General features: G+C 42.6%; 1 protein-coding gene across 12 annotated transcripts in view; it reads right to left on the bottom strand.

Moving 5' to 3' along the window:
* The window catches only part of LOC105498167 (DDB1 and CUL4 associated factor 8), a 46,989-nt gene extending 32,243 nt beyond the window's left edge, over positions 1 to 14,746 (bottom strand). For 3 of the 12 annotated variants that reach the window (XR_003021812.2, XR_011615585.1, XR_003021811.2), the window contains exon 1: positions 13,452 to 14,265. The gene's annotated coding sequence lies outside the window, so the exon portion shown is untranslated. The other 9 variants (XM_011770059.3, XM_011770069.3, XM_011770058.3 and 6 more) reach the window with 9 other exon arrangements.
* Between the last annotated feature and the right edge of the window lie 10,289 nt (positions 14,747 to 25,035).

The following is a 25,035-nucleotide window of genomic DNA, read 5'->3' as shown; positions in this document are numbered from 1 at the left end:
AACTTCCAAAAGAAAACAAAGAAAATAATCTCTGTGACCTTGGGTTAGGCAACAATTTCTTAGGATAGGACACAAAAAGCATATACAAAAAAAAATTAATCATTTGGATTTATCAAAATTAAAATCTCACTGGGCGCAATGGCTCAGGCCTGTAATCCCAGCACTTTGGGAGGCGAAGGCGGGCGGATCACGGGAGGTCAGGAGTTCGAGGCTAGCCTGACCAACATGGTAAAACCCCATTTCTATTAAATTACAAAATTAGCTGGGGTGGTGGCACATGCCTGTAGTCCCAGCTACTCAGGAGGCTGAGGCAGGCGAATCGCTTGAACCTGGGAGGCAGAGGTTGCAAGTGAGCCGAGATCGCACCATTGCACTCCAGCCTGGGCAACAGAGAGAGACTCCATCTCAAAAACAAACAAAAAAAAGTACTGTAAATAATAATCCCTCGAAAAGATCCTCAACATTATTAATAATTAAGAAAATATAAATTAAAACCACAATGAGAATCCACTAAACACCTATTAGAATGGTCAAAAATTGTTTAAATAACAAAAATTTACTTTATTAAGTACTGACAAGAAGTAGCACAACTCTTATACACTGTTACTAGACATGCAAAAGAGTACAGTCATTTTGAAAAAAGCAATTTGGCAGTTTCTTATGAAGTTAAATATACACTTATCATACAACTCAGGAATCCCACTTCAGCTTCAGAAATTTATATAAGAAAAAAGAGGTTCAGATCTGTTAAACCAGCAATTTGGGAGGCTGAGGCAGGAGGACAGCTTGAGTCCAGGAATTAAAGACCAGCCTGGGTAACATAGCAATACCCCATCTTTAAAAATAAATAAATAAAATAAATAAGAATGAAAATGTATGCCACAAAATTAAAAATATCCTGTAGGTGAATGTTCTAATAGTTTTACTTAAATTCATCAAAAAACTGGAAACAAATGTTCTTCAGCTGGGTCATGGATGAACAAATTGTGGTAGGTCCACACAATGGGATACTACTGAGCAATAAAAAGGAATGAACTACTTACTGACACAAGCAACAACATGGATAGATCTCAAGTATGTTATGGTAAGTGCAATAATTCAGACTCAAACAGCTATACAATATATGATTCCACTTATAGTACTTTCTGGAAAAGATAAACCTATAGGAATAGAGAGATCAGGGACTACTAGGGCTTGCGGGTAGGGAAATGAAACTGACTGCAAAAGGGCATGAGAAAATTTTTTGGAATGATGGAAATGTTCTATGCCCCAATCATGTTGGTATTACATAACTATGCCTTTGTCAGAATTAAAAGAATAGGCCAACTTAAAAAAGGATAAATTTTACTGTATATAAATTATACTTGAGCCGGGCGCGGTGGCTCAAGCCTGTAATCCCAGCACTTTGGGAGGCCGAGGCGGGCGGATCACGAGGTCAGGAGATCGAGACCATCCTGGCTAACACGGTGAAACCCCGTCTCTACTAAAAATACAAAAAGAAATTAGCCGGGCGTGGTGGCGGGCGCCTGTAGTCCCAGCTACTCCGGAGGCTGAGGCAGGAGAATGGCGTGAACCCGGGAGGCGGAGCTTGCAGTGAGCCGAGACCGCGCCACTGCACTCCAGTCTGGGCGACAGAGCGAGACTCCGTCTCAAAAAAAAAAAAAAAAAAAAAAATTATACTTGAATAAACGTGGCCTAAAAAGAGAGAATGCAGGTCGGCGCGGTGGCTCACGCCTGTAATCTCAGAACTTTGGGAGGCCAAGGGGGGGCGGATCACCTGAGGTCAGGAGTTGGAGACCAGCCTGACCAACATGGAGAAACTCCATCTCTACCAAAAGTACAAAAAAATTAGCCGGGCATGGTAGCGCATGCCTGTAATCCCAGCTACTTGGGAGGCTGAGGCAGGAGAATTGCTTGAACCCGGAAGGTGGAGGTTGCGGTGAGCCGAGATCGGGCCATTGCACTCCAGCCTGGGAAACAAGAGAGAAACTCTGTCTCAAAAAAAAGAGAGAGGATGAGAGAAGAGTGATGGAGAAAAAATAATGCAAACTGTTAAATGACATAATACCATCAAAAACACTAAATTCTCAAGGCTGTGATTAATAGAAGTTGACTAAAATGGTCAATATGTCACAGCAAATGACAGCATAGACTTCTCACCTGAAAACGAAAGTGCTGAAACGATTTTTGCTGCAACCAAGACTGCCTATGTGATTTCTCAGCGACCACATTAATGGCAAGATTAATTCTAAATACATAAAAAGTCTACAACCCTATTGTCTTGGTGATAACTAAGAAGAGCAGAAATTTAAGTAGCTCAGTTATTCTTGTGGTTGTACTATTAATTTGTATGTTTATGCTCTTTATTTTTTTAAATTTCTCTGAAGTTCACTTTAAATCCTTTGGTGTCTAGGGTCTATGAATACTAGTCTGACAACTACCTTACCTTGAGCCCGATCGAAACATCAACATCTAAATATTATTATTGTCCTTGATCCCTTTACTAAGACCTGAACTCAGTCTGTCAAATCTCATGGTTTATATAATCCCAGCATTCTCTCAAACCAGTGCCTGTCTCATTCTGCTACTCAAGTACCCAACTCTCCTACATAAACATCCATATTTAAATGAGACAAGGTTTTAGAATTTCCTCTGAAACTAGAAGGTGATGAGAAAATACTTCAATTATTATTAAGACAGAGAGCCACACAGTCCCAAGTTTCTCTCAGGAGGACAGATGTCCCTTACCACTCATAAATGAACAGCTGTTCAGGGTTGATCTCCATCCAAAGTACAAATTTGCTTTTCTAGGTCCCACAGTCCATCTGGTATCAACTAGTTCTACTTTCTCCACCTCCAATTTTTGTTTCCAAGATGAAATGGCTCATTTTAACTTCATTTTACTTTCCTTAATATTTCTCCTTCACAAGAAACACTTACTTCTCCAAGCCTACTTTCCTGACTTAGAATAGTGGTTTTGCAGATTTTTTTTTTTTTTTTTTTTTTAAGACACGGTCTCGCCGTTGTCCAGGCTGGAATGCAGTAATGGGATCTCAGCTCACTGAAGCCTCGACCTCCCAGGCTCAAGTGATGCTCCCACCTCAGCCCCTTCAGTAGCTGGGACTACAGGTGCACACCGCCATGCTCAGCTAAATTTTTTGTATTTTTTTTGTAGAGATGGCGGTGGGGGACATGTTGCCCAGGCTGGTCTCAAATTCCTGGACTCAAGTGATCCACCTTCCTTGGCCTCCCAAAAAGCTGAGATTACAGGTGTGAGCCACCGCACCTGGCCGGATGGTGTTTATCAATCAGAGAACCTCAGGCACTGAAACTCAAAGGATGACCCCAAAGAGGCTGAAACTCATTACATAAAGCATGTTTATTGTAGGTAGGACTTTAGTTCTGGGCTATTTTCTAATAAGTACTTGGAGGGGTCGAACATACGACACTGTCTCCTCTGGTAGTCTGGACAGATGAGCAGAAAGAAACTGAATGTTTCTGGAACGGGAAAATTAATCTCTATTCCTACTGTGCTGAAGATTTGACAGTACAAACAACCCAACTGCAGAGAGGCTCTAGCACGTACACTCTAGCTGGGAGTCTAGGCTACTCATTTTTATACAAATTACAAGCCTCTGGCACCACCCAGTGGCCTATCTGTAAGCAAACATGCTGTTACACAACAGCATTGGTACCAGGCAATATACAGAAGTTACAAATATAAACAAGGCAGTCACAATCCCTTTTGTAGCCAATTAATCAATTAGGAAAAATGAGTAAGCATGATACAAGAGATATAAGTATCAGTATCTTTTTTTAAAAAGATAAATAGAATGCTGTTGTGGTTGAACAGAGGAAAAGATTATATTTAGTTTCAGGGAGAAAGGAAACGCTTCTATGGAAAATTAGGTTTTAAGATGGGCCTTAAAAGACAGGCAGGATTTCAATGGGTAGAGTTGAGAAAGACATTCCACAGGACCAGAGCGAGAAAAGACATGGAGGTTAAAAACCTGACATGGTCAAGAAACATACACGGGTAGTCTAGTTTGGCTAGCCAGTAAGGTATAGTTGATAAGTTAAGAGGTATAATAAAAGCTTTGTTCTTGGGGGGGGGGGGGGGTGTCAGGCATCAGGGAAATTATTTTGTCAAAGATAATAAGATGGACTAAAACGAAGGAAAAGGAATGAGAAACAAGTTTAAAAGCTATTATAGTTGCCAAGATAAGAAGTAATGAGGGGCTGTCTTGAGTGGACGGCAAAGGGAATTAAAAAGGGATCAACATGAGAATGGTCGTAAAGGGAGGTAATGTTTAGCTCAATAAGCAGTTACAAAGCTGAGTCAAAAAAGACAAGTTCTTAGTCTGGTGCCCAGAGGAAATCAAGTGACAAAAATGAGATGCTGGTAGGTGGGATAAGAGATTATTCTGAATATATTTAAAATCCAAGCTGACATGTTAGGTAGGAAAGTAGTGACAAACAAATTTAAGTTTGAAACTTAAATAAAGTAGGGCCAGAGATATAGACTTGTGAGTTATCTGTACAGAGAAACTTCAAAATCAAACACCTTGTAAATCATACCTCAAACAATTAGGCACCTAAGGTGGCTCTGGGAGAGGAAGTTCAAGGGAAGAATCTTCAGGAATACCTACTCTTAGAGAAAAGAAAGGAGAGCAGAGAGAAAAATTGAGAAGAACGAATGATAAAAATTAAGTCTCTGGAAGTCAAGAATAAAAAGGTTTCAAGGTGGCCGGGCGCTGTGGCTCATGCCTGTAATCCCAGCACTTTGGGAGGCCGAGTTGGGCGGATCACAAGGTCAGGAGATCAAGACTATCCTGGCTAATATGGTGAAATCCCATCTCTACTAAAAATACAAAAAATTAACCAGGTGCTGTGGCGGGTGCCTGTAGTCCCAGCTACCTGGGAGGCTGAGGCAGAAAAATGGCATGAACCCGGGAGGTGGAGCTCGCAGTGAGCTGAGATCACACCACTGCACTCCAGCCTGGGTGACAGAGCAAGATTCCATCTCAAAAAAAAAAAAAAAAAAAAGGTTTCAACGTGAGGATAGGCTGGGCGCAGTGGCTCATGCCTGTAATCCCAGCACTTTGGGAGGCCGAGGCTGGAGGATCGCTTGAGCCCAGGAGTTTGAGACCAACCTGGGCAACACTGGGAGACTCTGTCTCTACAAAAAATTCAAAAATTAGGCCGGGCACAGTGGCTGACGCCTAAGTGATGCTGGTAATCCCAGCACTTTGGGAGGCTGAGGCGGGCGGATCACCTGAGGTCAGGAGTTTGAGACAAGTCTGGCCAAAATGGTAAAACCCTGTCTCTACTAAAAATACAAAAATTAGCCACACGTGGTGGCACACGCCTGCGATCCCAGCTACTCGGGAGACTGAGGCAGGAGAATCACTTGAACCTGGGAGGCAAAGGTTGCAGTGAGCCGAGATCGCACCATTGCACTCCAGCCTGGGCGACAGGGCGAGACTCTGTCTCAAAAATAAATAAATAAAATAAAATAAAATAATAAAAAGTAGGGTGTGGTGGTATACACCTGTAGTCCCAGCTACTTGGGAGGCTGAAGTGGGAGGATCACTTGAGACCCAGAGGTCAAGATGGCAGTGAGCCATGATGGGGTCACTGTACTCCAGCCTGGGTGACAGAGCAAGACCCTGTCTCAGAAAAACGAAACCAAGAAGGTAAGGAGGACAGTCCATGCTTCCAAAAAATACAGAAAACAGTATACTGTTAAAAGGCTGTAAGAGTCAGAACAGCTTTTCCCCTGAAATTATCTCAGAGATTGAATGGAATGCTGATTTTCTCTCTAGTAAAGAATCATAAAACACTAGGATTTGGCTGTCTCTTAGGTCTATAAAAATTATTTCCTGGGCTGGGTGCAGTGGCTCATGCCTGTAATCCCAACACTTTGGGAGGCCGAGGCGGGTGGATCATGAGGTCAGGAGTTTGAGACCAGCCTGGCCAACATGGTGAAATCCCATCTCTACTAAAAATACAAAAATCAGCTGGGTGTGGTGGAGCATGCCTGTAATCCCAGCTACTGGGGAGACTGAGGCAGGAGAATCACATAAACTGGAAGGCGGAGGTTGCAGGGAGCCAAGATTGTGCCACTGCACTCCAGCCTGGGCCAAAGAACGAAACTCTGTCTCCAAAAAAAAAAAAAAAAAAATTGTTTCCTTAAAAAACTCATTAGCTTACCAATATAGCATAACTATGTCTAAACAATGAAAAATGTCTTTATTCCTACTGCCATTTGAATACTTTATATACATATATTTATAAGAAATATTTAATTCTACCTTTCAGTTCATTTGCTTCATCATTTGGCTTTGAAAAGCCCTGGTTTGTTTTTTTTTTTTTTTGGCCAGGCACTGTGGCTCATGCCTGTAAACCCCACACTTTAGGAGGCCAGACCGGGCGGATCATGAGGTCAACAGATCAAGACCATCTTGGCCAACATGGTGAAACCCCGTCTTTACTAAAAATACAAAAATTAGCTGGGCATGGTGGGATGCACCTGTAGTCTTAGCTACTTGGAGGCTGAGTCAGGAGGATTGCTTGAACCCAAGAGGAGAAGGCTGCAGTGAGCCAAGATCACGCCACTGCACTACAGGCTGGTGACAAAGCAAGACGCCGTCTAAAAAAAAAAAAAGTCCTGTTTTTAAAGACAGCATGCGTTATGAAAGAAAGAAAAGGGCTTTGGTGTCAAGCAGACCTGGGTTTGAATTCTACCTCTACCACCTGCTTTCGAGTTTTTCTTTTGTAAAATAGGATAATATCACCACACTGCAGGAATTTAGAGGATTAAAGACAACGTATGCTAAGAGCCTGTTTGTACATAGTAGGCATTTATATTATTTTTCTAGTTTCGGTCTCTATACCAGACTACATTTCCTAGAAGCCTAGACTTCCTTACCACTCAGCAATGATTCTCCAAACATCGTATACAATATAGGACACAGTTCCAAGTCTATGAAATCTGCCTACCCATTCTCTCTGGCGTTTTAAAGAATTCAGAGAGCTCCGTTAATATCTTCTTTCAAGTATTCATGTTCTACGAACTACAGTAAGGCAGTCTACCCAGGAACCCATAATATAAGCCTCCCTAAGTTTTTCTCCCTCTTTTAATTAAAAAAATTTTTTTTTACTATTATTATTGTAGAGACGGAGTCTCACTATCTTGCCGAGTAGTCTCAAACTCCTGAGCTCAAGTAATCCTCCTACCTTGGCCTCCCAAAGTGCTGGGATTATAGGCATGAACCACCACACCTGGCCTCTTCTCCCTCTTGAAGGTTCTGAGGATACCCAAGATGGAGGACTGCAAAGCAATCACCATGGATAATGATGAGGATTCAAACTATGAATAAGGAACTTTGTTCCTTCTTTGAATTAATGCCTTCTCTCCCTACTGGTAACATCAAATGCCCAGTGTTTATAGTTTACTGGCTTTAATTCTTTTTTTTTTTTTTTTTTTTTGAGACAGGGTCTCACTCTGTCACCCAGGCTGGAGTACAGTGTTGTGATCCTGGCTCACTGCAACCTCTGCCTTCCGGCTTCAAGCAATTCTCCTGCCTCAGCCTCCCAAGTAGCTGGGACTACAGGCGCATGCCACTGCAGCTGACTAATTGTTGCATTTTTAGTAGAGATGGAGTTTTGCTATGTTGGCCAGGTTGGTCTCGAACTCCTGGCCTCAGGTGATCCGCCCGCCTCAGCCTCCCAAAATGCTGGGATTACAGGCATAAACCACCATGCGTGGCCTCTGGTTTTAATTCTAATAACAGTATTTCAGACTATGTCAGGAACGTACTCTAACCCTTCAGTGTTAATTTCCAGCAGCAGAACTAAGAAACTTTTTTTTTTTTTTTTAAAGAGACAAGGTCTTGCTATGTTGCCCAGGCTGGCCTGAAACTCCTCGGCTCAAGCAGTCCTCCCAACTTAGCCTCCTGAGTAGTCAGGATTACAAGTACACGCCACTGCACCTGGCTGAGAGACCTTTCTATAAAAACATCCAAGCGCGTTTATCTCAATTTAACTAATTCTTAGGGATATCTACTTTTCATTTTGTTTCCATCTCGATTTACGTTTACATCAGAAGTCTGTTGCCATTAACAGTTTTTGCCATTTATATTTCAAATTTTTCTTAAATTGCTAGAGAGGATTTAAGATGAAAAAATCATGCTCCAAAGGTACAACTTACAATAAAACAGTGAAGAGAGGCTTAAAACATCAAGAAGTGCCTTCCTACAGGTTAGGTTAGAAGAAAGGGTCTAATGTTGGATCCTAAGTAAGGTTACCAAAACATACCTGGTAATGTGCCAATGATTAAAGTACACCAGAGGAATACAGTCACTTGGCTACCACTAGAGGTAAACCCTATAGTAGCTTTCCAGATGGCTAAGAAAAAACCAGGAAGAAAAAAAAAAAAAGGCATGTGAGGCAAATATGTATGCTTAACTTCAGAACTTGGCCAGACTTCCTTAAATAGTATCTTCAGAGGATAAATAGCAAATATCTAATCTCAGATACAATGATGAAAATTTTTGCAATGACCCAATCCACTAGACATACTATTAATACATTTCATTAATAAGATGCCATCTTTGTCATATTAATTACTCCCCAGTGCCCTACTGGCAACCTCAAGGCAGCCTCCGTTCATTAATTTATCTGTATCATAACACATTTCTGAGGTTAGGTGGTACTTGAGAAATCTGGCTTCTGGCCCAGGAACTATGTCCTGTAGAGGTAGAGATTAAAAAAAAAAAAAAAAAAAACCTGCTACAAAGAAGTGACTAATTCATAAAATTCATCACTCACCAATTTTTGAAAAGCTTTCAAAGACTTTCTACTCACTCCAAGAGCAGAATGACTAAATCAATAAAGAGCAAGTAGCCTCCTTTTCTGACTGATTTTAACAGCAATGACGTTTCTTGGGTACATTCGTGAAAATAAAAGATGAAGCTTTTAATATTACTACAAAGCTAAGCTAAAACTCAATGGCTTTTGGCTCTAAAATGAAAATATATAAAGTCACCACTCCATGCCTATTGCTGATTCAATTAATTCAGTTGCCTGCATTCCAAACAGGTGAGGGTAAACAGCAGATTATCTTAGCTCACTGATAATCTGCTTTAAAAAAAAAAAAAAGGTAATTCAGTCTCAGAGACTTAAAAACTAACTCTAACACCAATGTTATGCAATACAAAGTCCTGTGTGGATACCGTTATTTCTCTTTTATAATCTGGGTATTTCCTAGACATGTTTAGAATAAACTTTTCTACAGCAAAAATAATGGAGTAATGAATCTATCTACTGAAAGCATTTTAATAGTCACTTTATAAAGTCTATAACTCACCTGATGAATACAAGACTTAGAGGATGAAACTCAAGATCCCAGTCTTTCACAACAGGGTGCGCTTCTATACAATGTCTCCTTACTAGAATCTGTTTGTTTTTAAAATGTCAGTATTGTTTTAAACTGGCAACAAAGAGGCTGCTTTCTTTCAGCTCTCTGTAGACAAGCTTCTGTCTTAGGTTGATCCTACTCAACACTAAGGACCATGGCACCGGGACTGATTCTTTTTTTTTTTTGAGACCAGGTCTCGCTCTGTTGCCCATACTAAAGTGCAGTGGTGCAATCTCAGCTCACCGCAGCCCATACTCCTGGACTCGATCTTCCCACCTCAGCCTCCCAAGGAGATAGGAGTGCAAGTACTTGCCCCATGCTTGGCTATCTTTTTAACTTTTTGTAGAGACAAGGTCTCAACATCACCTAGGCTGGACTTGAACAACTAGGCTCAAGTGATCCTCCCACCTTGGCCTCCCAAAAGTGCTGGGATCACAGCTATGAGCCAACCGCACTTGGCCTGGCAGATTTTTATACATTTAATTGACTGCACTGAGCAGGGCGCAGAGGCTCACGCCTGTAATCCTGTTCTGGGAGGCTGAGGCAGGAGGACTGCTTGAGCCCAGGAGTTCGAGATCAGCCTGGGCAATATGGTGAAACCTCATCTTTATAAAAAATACAACAATTAGCCAGGTATGGTGGCGTGCACCTGTAGTCCCAGCTACTCGAGAGGCTGAGATGGGAGGATCACCTAAACTCAGGAGGTCGAGGTTGGAGTGAGCCATGATGGTGCCACTGCACTCCACCCCAGGTGACAGAGTGAGAACCTGTTTCAAAAATAAATAAATAGACTGCACTTTAAGAGGTTGGTGGTGAGAACTAAAAGGTCACTAGCATTCTTAGCCTTCCACTCCAACCATCCTAGGAAATACTACCTAATAAGATGTCATAATTCTTAAGTAAAGACCTAAAACCCTGGAAATATAAAAATATCTTCAAGCTAGGTGCTGTGGCTATGCCTGTAATCCCAGCACTTTGGGAGGCCAAGATGGGAGCATCACTTGAGACGAGCTGGGCAAGTAAGACCTCATCTCTTAAAAAAAAAAAAAAAAAAAAAAAAGGCCGGGCGCGGTGGCTCAAGCCTGTAATCCCAGCACTTTGGGAGGCCGAGACGGGCGGATCACAAGGTCAGGAGATCGAGACCAGCCTGGCTAATACGGTGAAACCCCGTCTCTACTAAAAAATACAAAAAACTAGCCGGGTGAGGTGGCGGGTGCCTGTAGTCCCAGCTACTCGGGAGGCTGAGGCAGGAGAATGGCAATGGCGTAGACCCGGGAGGCGGAGCTTGCAGTGAGCTGAGATGCGGCCACTGCACTCCAGTCTGGGCGACAGAGCGAGACTCTGTCTCAAAAAAAAAAAAAAAAAAAAAAATTAGCTAGGTATGGTGATATGCCTGTGGTCCCAGCTACTCAGTTGAGGTGGGAAGATCACTTGAGCCCAGGAGTTTGAGACCAGCCTGGGCAACAAAGTGAGTCCCTATCTCTACAAAAACCAAAAATAAAAAAAAACTTTAGAAGACAAAAAGTTTACAGTGTGGCCCACAGACTAGAAATACTGATTTACTATACACAGATGTTACCTGGGGATTCGTACCCAGCACATAAGGAAATAGAGTCCAAGTTATCTCTTTCAAAGTATTTTCTTTTCTCCTCCCACCCTTTCCGTCACCCGACACGGATCTTCAGAGTTTATAAAAACACAAATGATACAAATGCAATCTCAACCCATCTCACCACCACCCTGGAGAGTCCTTACCTTACAATGGAGAATTCAGACCCTGGATGATGGCAGTTAAAAGTTCATCAAATCTAAACTGATCACTGGTCTGAATGACACAGCCGCTTTCATTGCGATATTATCAGTACTTAATTTTCATGTGCCCTTGCCAAAAAGATGTGAAAGAAAAGCCAACAAAGGGTTTAAAACTCTTCATCTGTGCTGTCATATTATTAAGATGGTCCAGCTGTGGAGCTGAAAAAAGAACTCTTTGGCCGGGCACGGTGGCTAACATCTGTAAACCCAGCACTTTGGGAGGCCAAGGCGGGCGGATCATGAGGTCAGGAGATTGAGACCATCCTGGCCAACATGGTGAAACCCCTCCTCTACTAAAAATACAAAAATTAGCTGGTCAAGGTGGCGCATGCCTGTAATCCCAGCCACTCGGGAGGTTGAGGCAGGAGAATCACCTGAACCAGGAATTTGGAGGTTGCAGTGAGCTGAGATCGCGCCACAGCATCCCAGCCTGGCAACAGAGCGAGACTCCATCTCAAAAACAAACAAACAAACAAAAAACAAACAAAAAACCCCTCTTCATTCCTAACTCCCTAGCCCTGATTCACTTTAAAAAGAAATGAAAACCTTCTCCTCACACAGTTCTTTGATAATTTGTTGATGAGGATCACTGTACAGCCCAACAACAAGGAAAAAAATGTATTCCCTTCATGGCAAAAAAGGAAAGTATAAAGGGTAGTTGCAGGAGAGGTAAACAACATTGTAGCAGAAAGGGAAAGAATTGCAACACTGCCAACTCTGATCAGGTGTGCTAACAGAGAGACCAAGAAGAAGGAACCAATGAACAAAAAAATTTACTGATGTTTAAGAATACATTTTGAAATATACATACACCAATATCTAATATTCTGTCCTCTGGTTATGAACCCCCACCAGGGGATTCATGTTCAGAAGACAATTCTAGGTGGGCACTTACAAAGGACACGTCTAAGTTGATCAATTAAAAATCTGTTGGGAAAATTAACCAGTAAAATATGTTTTAAGGCGAAATGTAAAAGAAGCATAAATTGATGTATAACTTATTCAAAGCTATATCAATGATATGCAGAAAAAAACAAAACATTTTTTGAGTGTGTACCACATGCTCTTAGATTACTAAGAGCTTTAAATAGATTCCCTATAATACTAACAATGACCCTGGGAGGTAAGCGGTATTATCACACTTTTAGAGTTGTGGAAATTAAGAGTCAGAGAAGTTTAAGTAACTTGCTCAAGGTCACATGGCTAAGAAATATTAGTCTAGTATTTAAACCTTAAAATTAAATTAAAAGTCTGTCCAATCTCTAAAGACTGTCCTTTTCTCTTTATATCTTACTGATACACATACACACCATCACTAATCATTTTATTCCAGTACATAATTAGCGTTTTCTAAGTCAGTCATCAAATGGAATAAAAATCACCAGCGTCACTCAATCTTTTCCCACTACAAATCATAAAGATATTAGGAATCAGCCAGGGCTGCCTTCCAGTCACTTAGCTTTTCTGTCACATGCCATGAGCCTCTAGTCTCTGCTACCAGAAACCTGAAAGCTTCAGGAAAACTGCATTTATAAGTATGTTCTGACTCCCTTTTTGGCACCAACCCATGCTGCTGAATGCCCAGGATGTTTCTTCTGCTAACCAAGAATTCTTCAGACCAGCTACAAAAGAAAGAGCAGCCACTATTTATTTATTTATTTTTTTACAAAAAATTTCCCACTATATCCTAAAAAGTCGGAATTCTGAAATAGACTGGACTCAGACACCAACTAAAAGCAGCATCACTCATCACTCCCCAGCTTTTAGTTACAAGCAGCTAAATATTCTCCTCTAAATACCAAGGGATGACAACCCAAAGCTGTGAGAGGGGAAGAGATCTGATTTGACAACAGGCTGAACAGAACGCAGGCTAACTAAGTTCCAGTTTTTTACAACGTAAGAAATATGATCGACACACAGACAAAATACAATGAAAATGAATAAAGAAGAAAAGAAGACATGGGGTAGGAGACACGCACTCACTTCTAGGCATAAGTCATTTGAAGACATACAGCAATAGTTTAGGACGGAAAGACAAGAAGCCCACAGACAATTAAACTTGTAAAAGTAATTCAACCAGAGCTGGAACAAAGCCAAGAACAACACCCAAACTCTTTGGGAAACTGGTAGGAATTTTATGACTGTAGTGGTCAGCAGTTGAGCATCAGGGTAGTCTGTCTTGAACTCAAGAATTTTAATGCCTCCAACTCCCACTCACCTTTCCTCCTTTTATCACTGAAGTAAGGCCAGGTTGAGCTCCTGAGAAAATAGGTCTGTCGATTCACTGAAGGACTGAGAAAAGTTAAAATTTACATGGCAAAGGTGTGTCTTCTACTGAACATAATAAAAATATTTATGAATACACTTCAGTATGTTTAGGCCTTCTCAAAACTATTTAAAAGCAAAATAATTTATCTAATTCTAATTACTGAATAACCCACACGCATATGGAAAATGAACCAACATGAAGATAAGAAGCCAGGCAAGTAATCTCCCAGCTCCACTAAAACGTAAAGTCATTTAAAAGGATAACCTGAATCTTTTTAACGCTAAACCATAACCAAACAACCTCTCAACAAGAAGCCACAGAGCAGAGGGGGAAATCCCGGAGAGAATGTGATAGCGCTAGTGCCGGTTTGTTTACAGAGACTCCAGTAACAATCATGAGTCAGAAATTCAAGCCACCAGATGCTTTCCAACTAACAGGGACCAAATGGGACCGTTCTAAGATATCCTAAAAGATTTGGGAGTTAGAGGAGGTAAACTAAGAGAATTATAACACAAAGGGTACAAGACCACAAGGCAACAACCGACTCCGGGATTCTTGGACCTCCGCCTTCCGTACAAAGTGCTGGGCCTGGGAACTTGGGATGGGGGAGGGGGACCCATTGCGCGGTGGCCCTGAGGTGAGGGGGAGACGCAGGGCGAGCCATGTCCCTCAATCTAAGGGGAGAAATAGGAGCGCACAAATGGGTCACCCAACGAAGCAAGGCGTCCCTGTGAACTGTGGGGCTCGCTCTTGGGGGCAACCCCAGGGCTGACCTGAGGAAAGGACAACCAGTATTCCCGGCGATGACTTCGGGTCGGCGGAAGGAAAAGACCTGAGCGCTAAGAGCTTGGGAAAGGGGTCAGGCCCATCCTTAAGGGAAACCGGCTGGGGAGCGGAGAGGGGGCAGGCCGAGCCGGAACGAGACACAGACCGGGTAAGGTCAAGGGGGGGGGGTGTCCGGCTGGGGCAGTTACAAGCACGGGAATCGGCGAGGCTCAGCAGCCCGCTTCCCGTCTTGGGTCATCCTTCTGCTAGCGGCTGCTCCGACTGTTCCAGGCCCAGCCGCCCCGTCCACTGCCACCACCAACGCCGCCGCCATCTTACACTGGCCAGCGGCCGCCACCACCACCGCCTCCGCTCTCTGCGCTTGCGCCTGCGCTGCCACGCTTTCCGGCCCCGTTTGCGACGATGTGCTCGAGAAGACTGAGGGAAGAGTGGTCGCGCGAGCTCACGGCTCGCAACCCTCCTCGAAGGACGCACAAGGGGCGGGGCTTAAGACCAACGGAAAACAGAGGGAGGGGCGCGTGCGCATTACCGAAGAGGCAAAGTTGTTTTTGTAGTTTCTTCGGGCTTGCTTTTCTTGTGATACTCAAAACAAATGCGAGTTAGGGGCTTCCCAGAGTTGTGATAGAAATAAACTAAATTTCCAGGCTACCTCCTGGATGATGGCCAATTTTGCCGTTTTTGAATACTGGGAACGAGCAATGATTGCCACAAGGATTTTTCTGAAAATACCCGTTTCCTTTCAGGACTTCGTTTCCTTAAGTGGTTTCTATACTATCGAGGCCCATTTTCCCCTCAGAGTCTCCATTTACGTATTCTTAAAGAAGGGGCTCAGTAGCTTGAGGTGTAGCTATTCCAGAGGCTCTTTTCTGAAGAGGGGTGGTGTGGTAAAGGTTCCCATATCGGGTGATATGGGGTGACTGTTGTACCCTGTTTCGTTATGACACCTACAGGAACCGTGCAGAGGATTAATCCCAGCTGCCAAGCTGGGGAATTTTTTTTTTTTTTTTTTTCCAACCAGAAGGCCAGGGTGCAAAAATCTGACCCTTTCTCACCTCCCCTACCGCTACTCTCCTAGTCCAAGTCATTATATATTACTTAAGACTACCGCAATAGAAACTTACCTCGTTTGTCTACTTCCATTATTGCCATTGCAATTAAACATAAGGCAGCCAGAGTGATTTTTTTAAATGTAAGGTCTGGCCGGGCGCGGTGGCTTATGCCTGTAATCCTAGCACTTTGGGAGGCGGATGTGGGCGGATGCGGATCACTTGAGGTCAGGAGCTCAAAACCAGGCCAACATGGTGAAACCCGTCTCTACTAAAATTACAAAAAAAAAAATTACCCGGCGTGGTGGAGCGTGCCTGCAATCCCAGCTACTTGGGAGGCTGAGGCAGGAGAATCGCTTGAACCCGGAGGTGGAGGTTGCAGTGAGCCGAGATCGCACCACTGCACTCCAGCCTGGGTGATGGAATGAGACTCCATCTCAAAAAAAAAGTAAGGTCGTATTATTTCCCCAGTCCCCACCTTGTTCAAAACCTCCAAAAGCTTCCCATCACATAATAAAAGTCAAAAGTATGATAGCCTTAGAGGCCATCAAAAAATCAGTTGCCTCTAAGAAGGGCCCTACATGATCTGATCTAGCACCTGCCTATTTATCTGATTCATCTCCTCCCGCACTGCCTAGCTCTGTTCTAGCCTCACTAGCCTTACTGTCACTCCAATCAAAGCATGTCCCAGCCCTAAGGTTTTTTCCTTTTCTTGGAATGTTCATCTACTAGATCTTTACTAGACTTGAAGTGACTATTGAAATCCTACTTCCTAAGGCAGGCAGCTCTTGACTATTTTAACTAAAATGGAACCTCATGCCATTATTCTCCTCTATCCCCTTCCTCTGCATTGTTTTTTTCGTAACATTTTTTACCTATAACATTTAATCTAAAATTACATATTTATAATCCAGCTATACTACTAGAATATAAATTCTTGAGGGCAAGGACTATGTTTTTACCAGTTTTGTAATCTCAACACCTAGAAGAGGACTACAGCACAAAGTAGCTATTTAATGCCCCACCATCCTATTCATTCTTTCATTCATTCAGTCAACAACTATTTATTGAATTCCTGCTCTGGAAGGCCCTGTTCTATGTGCTGGGGCTGCAACAGTGAATAGAACCAAGATTCTTGCATTCATGGAACTTACTAGTGCAAGGGTTGGGAGCATAGGAGGAGGGGAAAGACACACAGATAATAAAGTTATTAAGAGTACTGTAAAGGAAAATAAAGCAGAATAAAAATGGGTTACATGGATGGGTGTGCTCTTTTACATAGTGGGTTCAGGGAAGGCTCCTCTGCTGAGGTGACATCTAAATAAAGGTTTGAAGTGAGACAGTAAGCTATACATACTTGGGAAAGAACATTTCAAGCAGAAGAAACAACAAGGTAAAGACCCTGCAGCTTGAGTGTGCTTGGCAAGGAAGCCACCGTGGCAAAAGAAGAGATAGGAACTTAGTTTGGAGAAACAAGATGGGAGCCAGATCACTTACCGACTTATGGACCAATGAAAGGACTTTGAATTTTATCCTAAGAATGCTGGGAAGCCATGGAGGGTTCTGAGTAAAAGAGTGGCATGATCTGATTTGTAATTGAAGATGTTCACTGTGGTTGATTCTTTGAGAACTCCCTATAGGGAAGCCAAATAGAAGCTAAAAGACCAGTTAGGAAGCTATTGAAGAAGACCTACAAGACGAGTGTTGCAATGAAAGTGGTAGGATTCAGGATGTACTCTGAAAGTGGTGGAGAGGTGATGTGTTAATAGATTGAATGTGGGGGACAAGATAAAGACAAGAATCAAAAATCAGTAAAAAAGTACAAAATACAAAAATCAGTTTGATTTGAGTAACTGGATAGTGATGTCGTTTACTGAGATAGCGCATGTGGGGAGACAGGAGCAAGGGTTTCTTTTTTTGGCAGGGGGAACGTCCAATTTTACTTCAGACATATGAAAGTGGAGATCCCTATTAGATTTCCGAATGGAGTTACTGAGTAAACAATTGGAAATATGAACCTGGAGCTCATAGAAGGGACAGTGAGAGGTATAAATTAAGGAGTAGTTAAGTTATAAATGGCATACATAGCCACGGGGTGGAGAGAAATCAATGTGGAAGAAAAGAGAAGCAGTTTAAAGACTGAGACCTCTAATCCTGAGGCATTCCGAAATAAAGGTCAGAGAGGAGGAACATACAACAAAATTTATTTTAAAAGAGTAGCCAGGAAATAGGAAGAAAACTCAAAAGTGAGGGGTCTTATAAAACAAACCAAAAAAAGGCTTCAAGAAGGGGCTATAATCTCCATCATTCCTGCTTATAAAACAGGTTAAGATCACTGAAAATTGACCATCGGATTTGGAAAATGGAGGATCAGACCATGGCAAGTCATCTTAGTGGAGCTATAGGGATAGAGGCCTCTCTTTCTACGATCTGCTTTTTGTACCGTTTTGTGGACACAATGGTTATTACCACCAAATCAATTGCCATTACCACTGAATTGTCCCTTTCTTATTTGGGCTTTCCTATTTGAGGTTGTGATGATTATTATCCCTTGTGTATCTATCTTCTCTCTCTAATCATTTATTCAATTAGCTTCTCTTCCCCTTCATTCTATGTGTTCTTTCAGTGATTGTATCCATTCTTACATTTAAACTACTGTCCAGGGCTGGGCGCAGTGGGTCACATCTGTAATCCCAGCACTTTGGAAGGCCAAGGTGGGTGGATCATTTGAGCTCAGGCCCAGCCTGGGCAACATGGCAAAACCTCGTCTCTCCAAAAAATACAAAAATTAGCTGGGCATGGTAGTGTGACCTGTAGTCCCAGCTACTCAGGAGGCTGAGGTAGGAAGATCTCTTGAGCCTGGGAGGCAGAGGTTGCAGTGAGCTGAGGTCACACCACTGCACTCCAGCCTGAATGACAGAGTGAGACCCTGTTTCCAAAAAAAAGAAAAACTACCATCTACATAATGATGACTTCCAAGTCTTTATTTCCAACTCAGGCTTTAGACTCGCATACCTGATGGCCAATGGCACTTTTTTTTTTTTTTTTTTAACAGCTTTCTTTCTCCTTTTTTCTCTTTCTTTCTTTCTCTTTTCTTTCTTTTTCTTCCCTCCCTCTCTTTCTCTTTTCTTTTCTCTTTTTCCTTTCTCTCTCTCTCTCTTTTTTTTCTTTCTCTCTTTCTTTCTAGACAGAGTCTCTGTCGCTCAGGCTGCAGTGCAGTGGCACAATCTTGGCTCACTGCAACCTCAGCCTCCCAGGTTCAAGCTGTTCTCCTGCCTCAGCTTCCCGAGTAGCTGGGATTACAAGCACCCGTCACTACACCCGGCTAATGATTATATTTTTAGTAGAGATGAGGTTTCACCATGCTGGCCAAGCTGGTCTTGAACTCCTGGCCTCAAGTGATCCACCCTCCTCGGCCTCCCAAAGTGCTGGGATTACAGGCATAAGTCACCGCACCCAGCCTTTAACAGCTTTATTCATATAAATTCACATACATATAATTCACATACAGTTCATTCATTTGAAGTATATAATTGGCCAGGCACAGTGGCTCACTCCTGTAATCCCAGCATTTTGGGAGGCTGAGGCAGGCAGATTGCTTGAGTCCAGAAGTTCGAGACCAGCCTGGGCAACATGATGAAACCCCATCTCTACAAAATAAAATACAAAAATTAGCCAGGTGTGGTGGCATGCACCTGTAAGTCCCAGCTACTTAGAAGGCTGAGGTGGGAGGATCACTTGAACCCAGGAGGCAGAAGTTGCAGTGAGCTGAGATCACACCACTGTACTCCAGCCTGGGCAACAGAGGGAGAGGCTGTCTCAAAAAGAAACAAACAAACAAACAAAAAGTATAAATTCACTCATTTAAAGTATATACTTAAATGGCATTTTTTGGGGAAAAAATGTATTCCTAGGTTAAAAAAAAAAGTATACATTTCAATGGCTTTTTGTATACTTATAGATACATGTGACTATCACCACAGTCAATTTTAGAGTATTTTCACCACCTCAAAAAGAAACCTAGTGCCTTTTAAGCTAATCTCCATTCCATCTTCCCATTCCCCCAACCAGAACCCTAAGAAACCATTCATCTATTTTCTGTGTCTATAGATTCCTTAACTCTAGACTTTCATATGAATGGAATCACATAGTATGTGGTCTTTTGTGACTGGCTTCTTTAACTTAGCACAATGTTTTCAAGGTTCATCCATGTTGTAGCATTAATCAGTACTTCATTTCACCTTATGGCCAAATAATATTCCATAGTGTGGATGAACCACATTTTATGTGTTCATCTGTTGATGAATATTTCAGTTGTTTCCACCTTTTGGCTATTATGAATAATGTTGCTATCAACATTAATATACAAGTTTCTGTGTGAATGTGTTTTCATTTCTCTTGGGTATATACCTAGGAATGAATGGAATTGCTGGGTCATATGGTTAACTCTATATTTAAACATCTGAGGAACTGCCAGGCTGTTTTCCAATGCAGTTGTACCATTTTACATTCCCAGCAGCAGTGTATGAAAATTCCAATTTCTCCCCATCCTTGACAACACTTATCTCACTTTTTGATTCTAGTCATCCCAGTGGTTGTGAAGTGGTATCTCATTGTGGTTTTGATCTGCAATTCTCTGATGACTAATGATGTCGAGTATTTCTTCATGTGCTTACATAGGTCATTTTTATGTCTTTTCTGGAGGAATGTCTATTCAGATCCTTTGCCCACTTTTAAATTGACTTTTCTTTAAAAAAAAAAAAATTTTTTTTTTCTTTTTTTTTCTTTTGAGTCAAAGTCTTGCTCTGTCCACCCAGGCTGTAGTGCACTGGTGTGATCTTGGCTCACTGCAACTTCTGCCTCCCAAGTTCAAGCAATTCTCTTGCCTCAACCTCCCACATAGCTGGGACTACAGGTGCACGCCACCACACCCAGCTAATTTTTGTAGAGACTGGGTTTCGCCATGTTGGCCAGGTTGGTCTCAAACTCCTGACCTCAGGATATCTGCCCACGTTGGCCTCCCAAAGTGCTGGGATTACAGGCATGAGCCACCACACCCAGCCAAAAAACAATTTTTCAAGGAACCATGTCTCACTCTGTTGCCCAGGTTGGAGTACAGTGGTTATTCACAAGCACGATCATAGTATAATGCAGCCTTGAATTCCTGGCCTCAAGGGATCCTCCTGCGTAGCTAGGACTACAAGTGCATGCCACCATGCCCAACAGATTTTCTTTTTTCTTTTTTGAGACAGGTCTTGCTCTGTCATGAACACAGTTTATCGCAACCCTGACTTCCTGGGGTCAAGCAATCCTCCTGCCTCAGACTCCCGTGTAGCCGGGACCACAGGCACATGCCACCATGTCCAGCTAATTTTTTTTTTTAGAGACAAGGTCTCTTTGTTGTCCAGGCTGTTCTTGAACTCCTGAGCTCAAGCAATCCTCCTGCCTTGGCCTCCCAAAGTGCTGGGATACAGATGAGAGCCACCACACCCAGCCCAGACTTTTTTTTTTGAGATGGAGTTTTGCTCTTGTTGCCTGGGCTGCGGTGCAATGGTGCGATCTCGGCTCAATGCAACCTCCACCTCCTGAGTTTAAGTGATTCTCCTGCCTCAGCCTCCCAGGTAGCTGGGATTACAGGCACCCGCCACCACATCCAGTTAATTTCTGTATTTTTAGTAGAGATGGGGTTTCACCACGTTGGCCACACTGTTCTCAAACTCCTGACCTCAGGTGATCCACCCGCCTCGGCCTCCCAAAGTGCTGGGATTACAGGCGTGAGCCACCATGCCCGGCCCAGATTGCCTTTTTATTATTAAGGATATATTCTAGATACAAGTCTCTTATCAGATATGTGATTTGCAAATATTTTCTCCCTTTCTGCAGGTTGTGTTTCATCATGATGTCCCTAAGGCACAAAACTTTTAAATTTTGATGTGTTCAAACTTATATTTTTGTTGTTGCTCATGCATTTGGTGTCATATCTAAGGATCCTTTGCAAAACCCAAAGTCATGAAGATTTTACCTCTGTGTTGTCTTCTAAGAACTTTCGTTTTAATTCTTTTATGTCATTCATCGATTTTATCTTTTGTAAATAGTGTGAGGTAAAAATTGAACTTCAATCCTTTGCATGTGGCTATCCAGTTGTCCCAGCACCATTTGTTGAAAAACTATTATTTCCATATGGGATGGTCCTGGCACCCTTGTCAAAAATCAATTGACTATATGTATGAGTTTATTTCTGGAATCTTAATTCTATTCCATTGATCACCACATCAATTCTTGTGCCAGTTCCACATTGTATTTTTTCTTTCTTTTTTTTGGACAGGGTCTCACTTTATTGCCCAGGCTGGAGTGCAGTGGTGTGATCTCGGCTCACTGCAGCCTTGACCTCCTAGACTCAAGTGATCCTCCCACCTCAGCCTCCCAAATAGCTGGGACCATGCCTGGCTAACTTTTTAAAATTTATTTTACGTAGAGACAAGGTCTCATTATGTTGCCCAGGGTAATATTGAACTCCAGGGCTCAAGGGATCCTCCTGCTTTGGCATCTCTAAGTGCTGGGATTACAGGCATGAGCCACTGCACCCACCCTTAACTTTTTTGTAGAAATGGGGTCTCACTGTGTTGCCCAGGCTGGAGGATTTTTTTGTATGCAAGATGATGCCATCTGTGAATATAGTTTTGTCTCTTCCTTTCCAATCTGGATGCCTTTTATTTCTTTCTCTTGCCTAATTGTTCTGGATAGAACATTCAGCACAATGCTGACTTGAAGTGGAAAGAGTGAATATCCTTGTGTTCCTGATATTGGAGGAAAAGTATTCAGTCTTTCACCATTAAGCTATGATGTTAGCTATAGGTTACTCATAGGTGCAATTTTATGAAGTTGACAAAGTCCCCATCTATTCCAGCCAATGGCACCTTAACATTCCAAAACTGAACTCACTTTTGCTCTACCTTCTGTCAAACCCAAACTGTTCTGATTCTTGATATTTCTTAGTTGGCACCACTATTAACCTGTCTTAGGTTGGATTCTCTAAAAGCAGAGCCTGAGAAAGTGATTCTGTACAAATGGTTTATTGAGGGAGTGCTCTCAAGTAAAACCTGTAACAAAGTGAGGGAAGCAATACAGGACAGGGGGGAAAGTTACCCAAAGATATAGATTCAGATGGTAAGTTTAGCCTCCACTAGGAACTCTGGAACATAAATGGCACCACATTTGTCCTACCTTGAGGAAACAGGGAGGAATTTTGTAATATTTCTTTTTTTTGAGACACAATCTCGCTCTGTCACCCAGGCTGGAGTGCAGTGGTGCAATCTCGGCTCACTGCAACCTCTGCCTCCCAGGTCAGGATAAATTTTTGCTTTTTCCAAAATGGAAAATGTTCAGTGTAATCAACTCACCATCAAGTGTCTAGTTGTTCTCCTTGAGTAGTACTGAACTGGGGGTTCAGCATTGGTCTCTGTTGCTGACAGGTCTCTATTGTTGAACACTCAGCAATAGCAGTAGCTAGGTCAGCTTTGGGTGAGAGGAGTCCATGTTACTAGGCCAATGAGTAGCGTCCATCTCTGCCACCATGGTGATTCTATTCGTGAGTACACTGTGCAAGCACTGGGATAGCTGAGGTAGTTCTGATAAATTCATCCTGTCCAACATGGTGAAACCCTGTCTCTACTAAAAATACGAAAATTAGCCGGGTGTGGTGGCAGGCGCCTGTAATCCCAGCTACTTGGGAGGCTGAGGCAGGAGAATCGCTTGAACCTGGGAGGTGGAGGTTGCAGTGAGCCAAGATCTCGCCATTGCACTCTAGCCTGGGTGACAAGAGCAAGACTGTCTCAAAAACAAAAAAAAAAACAACCAAAAACATCTTGTCCATCTGGTTACTTCGTCCTTTGCTGGCAATGCTTTAATAGGCTCCACTCTCCCTGGCCCATCCAAATACTCTTCATCCAACCTTGTCACCCATTTTTAAATCTTGTTTCTTCCAGGCCCCTGACCAGCAAAGCCAGTGACCATGAGTTCTTGTATAACTTTATCTCCAGCCACTTTTTTCTTTTCTCAAAGGAAATGATCAAGTACATTGCCTGAAGCCCTACACGTTAAGATTTCCCTCATCTTTGTCTTTCATGACCACCTGAGTAGGTCTCAGTGAGAGGCTGTAGTCCATCTGGCTTGCCCCAGCATAACAAGGCAGTCTTACCCATAAACCAGGCCTAGAGTTTTTCCTCCTTTGTAAGGTGGCTGAAGGAATTTTTGTATGGCCAGAGGCATGAGCTAAGAAAAAGAGTAGGTGACATGGGAGTGCTGGGGCCCCTTGTTCAATTTAACTTACTTGTGCCACTAAGTTTGCTTGGGCTTCTTCCCAAATGTACCATTTCCATTGTAAGATGGTTTGCTGCTGTATACACCCAACCTCATGACTTGGAAGGTCTAATGATAACCAGCTGGTTATATGGGCAACTGGTCACACTTGATATCACTTGATATCTCATGGCCAGACGCTGAGTCTCTTCCAGGGCCTAAGAGCAAGCCAGAAAATGCATTTCAAATGGTAAAACTTTTTCTGCTAAAAATGGCATCACCTTACTCCAGAATCCTGGAAGTCTGGGCTGGAACTCTCCCTCCTACTGGGTATTATCAAAGAATCTACAATCTCTTCCTACCATAGATACCTCTAGTACAATGGAATTTTCCAGGTGATATGGCCCCCTGGACCTGTTGCAGAGCTGTTCATTGCATACCCAAGTGCAGAATATGCTGCCTCCAAAACCGTAAGAGGCCTGCAATAACCTGTACTTTACTTTAGAGGCGATGTTCTAGAATGCTTCAGACCACTGAACTAAAAATTTCACCAGTCGCAGGCCCCTGCATCTTTGCAGCATTTATCCCCTACCACCTTGAGTAAATATGTCTAACCAAGGAATCCAGGGTACTTGACACTGCTTGGTTGTAGGGTCTGATTAACATATCCTTAATACCTGATTAATATAACTTTTTTTTTTTTTTTTAAGATGGAGTCTCACTCTGTTGTCCAAGCTGGAGTGCAATGGCACAATCTCAGCTCACTGCAACCTCCGCCTCCCAGGTTCAAGTGATTCTCCTGTCTCAGCCTCCCAAGTATCTGAGACTACAGGCACACGCTACCACGCCCAACTAATTTTTGTATTTTTAGTAGGGACAGGGTTTCACCATGTTGGCCAGGTTGGTCTCAAACTCCTGACCTCAGGTGATCCACCCACCTCAGCCTCCCAAAGTGCTGGGATTACAGGTGTGAGCCACCACGCCAGGCCAGATAGTAAATATTTTCAATTTTGCCGGCCATATGGTCTGTGTTGCAACTACTGCATTCAGTCATTGTAGCACAAAAGCATCCACAGACAATATGTTAATAAATGATAGTTGCATGTTAATAAAACTTTATTTGCAAAAACAGGTAATGAGCCAGATTTGGCCTGTGGGCTGTAGTTTGTGATCTAGCTAGATTAGCAGCTACATACCTATACAACAGCCTGTTACTTTGTCCAGTAAAGAAAGCATATCCAACACAGCACTGCAATTGGGACTACTACTTGCTTAAGTTTATAGTATTTCATTGTTATTCACTATAGGCCATTTAGTTTTTGCACAGGTCAAACAGCTGAAACTGAATGTGACTATAATGGAGATAACACCCCTACAACCTTTGTCTTTAAGGGTTGAACTCA

This window comes from Macaca nemestrina, chromosome 1 (assembly GCF_043159975.1).
Source record: "Macaca nemestrina isolate mMacNem1 chromosome 1, mMacNem.hap1, whole genome shotgun sequence".
Lineage (NCBI taxonomy): Eukaryota > Metazoa > Chordata > Mammalia > Primates > Cercopithecidae > Macaca > Macaca nemestrina.
The sequence above is the reverse complement of the archived record's forward strand: the minus strand, read 5'-3'. Positions and strand labels throughout refer to the sequence as shown.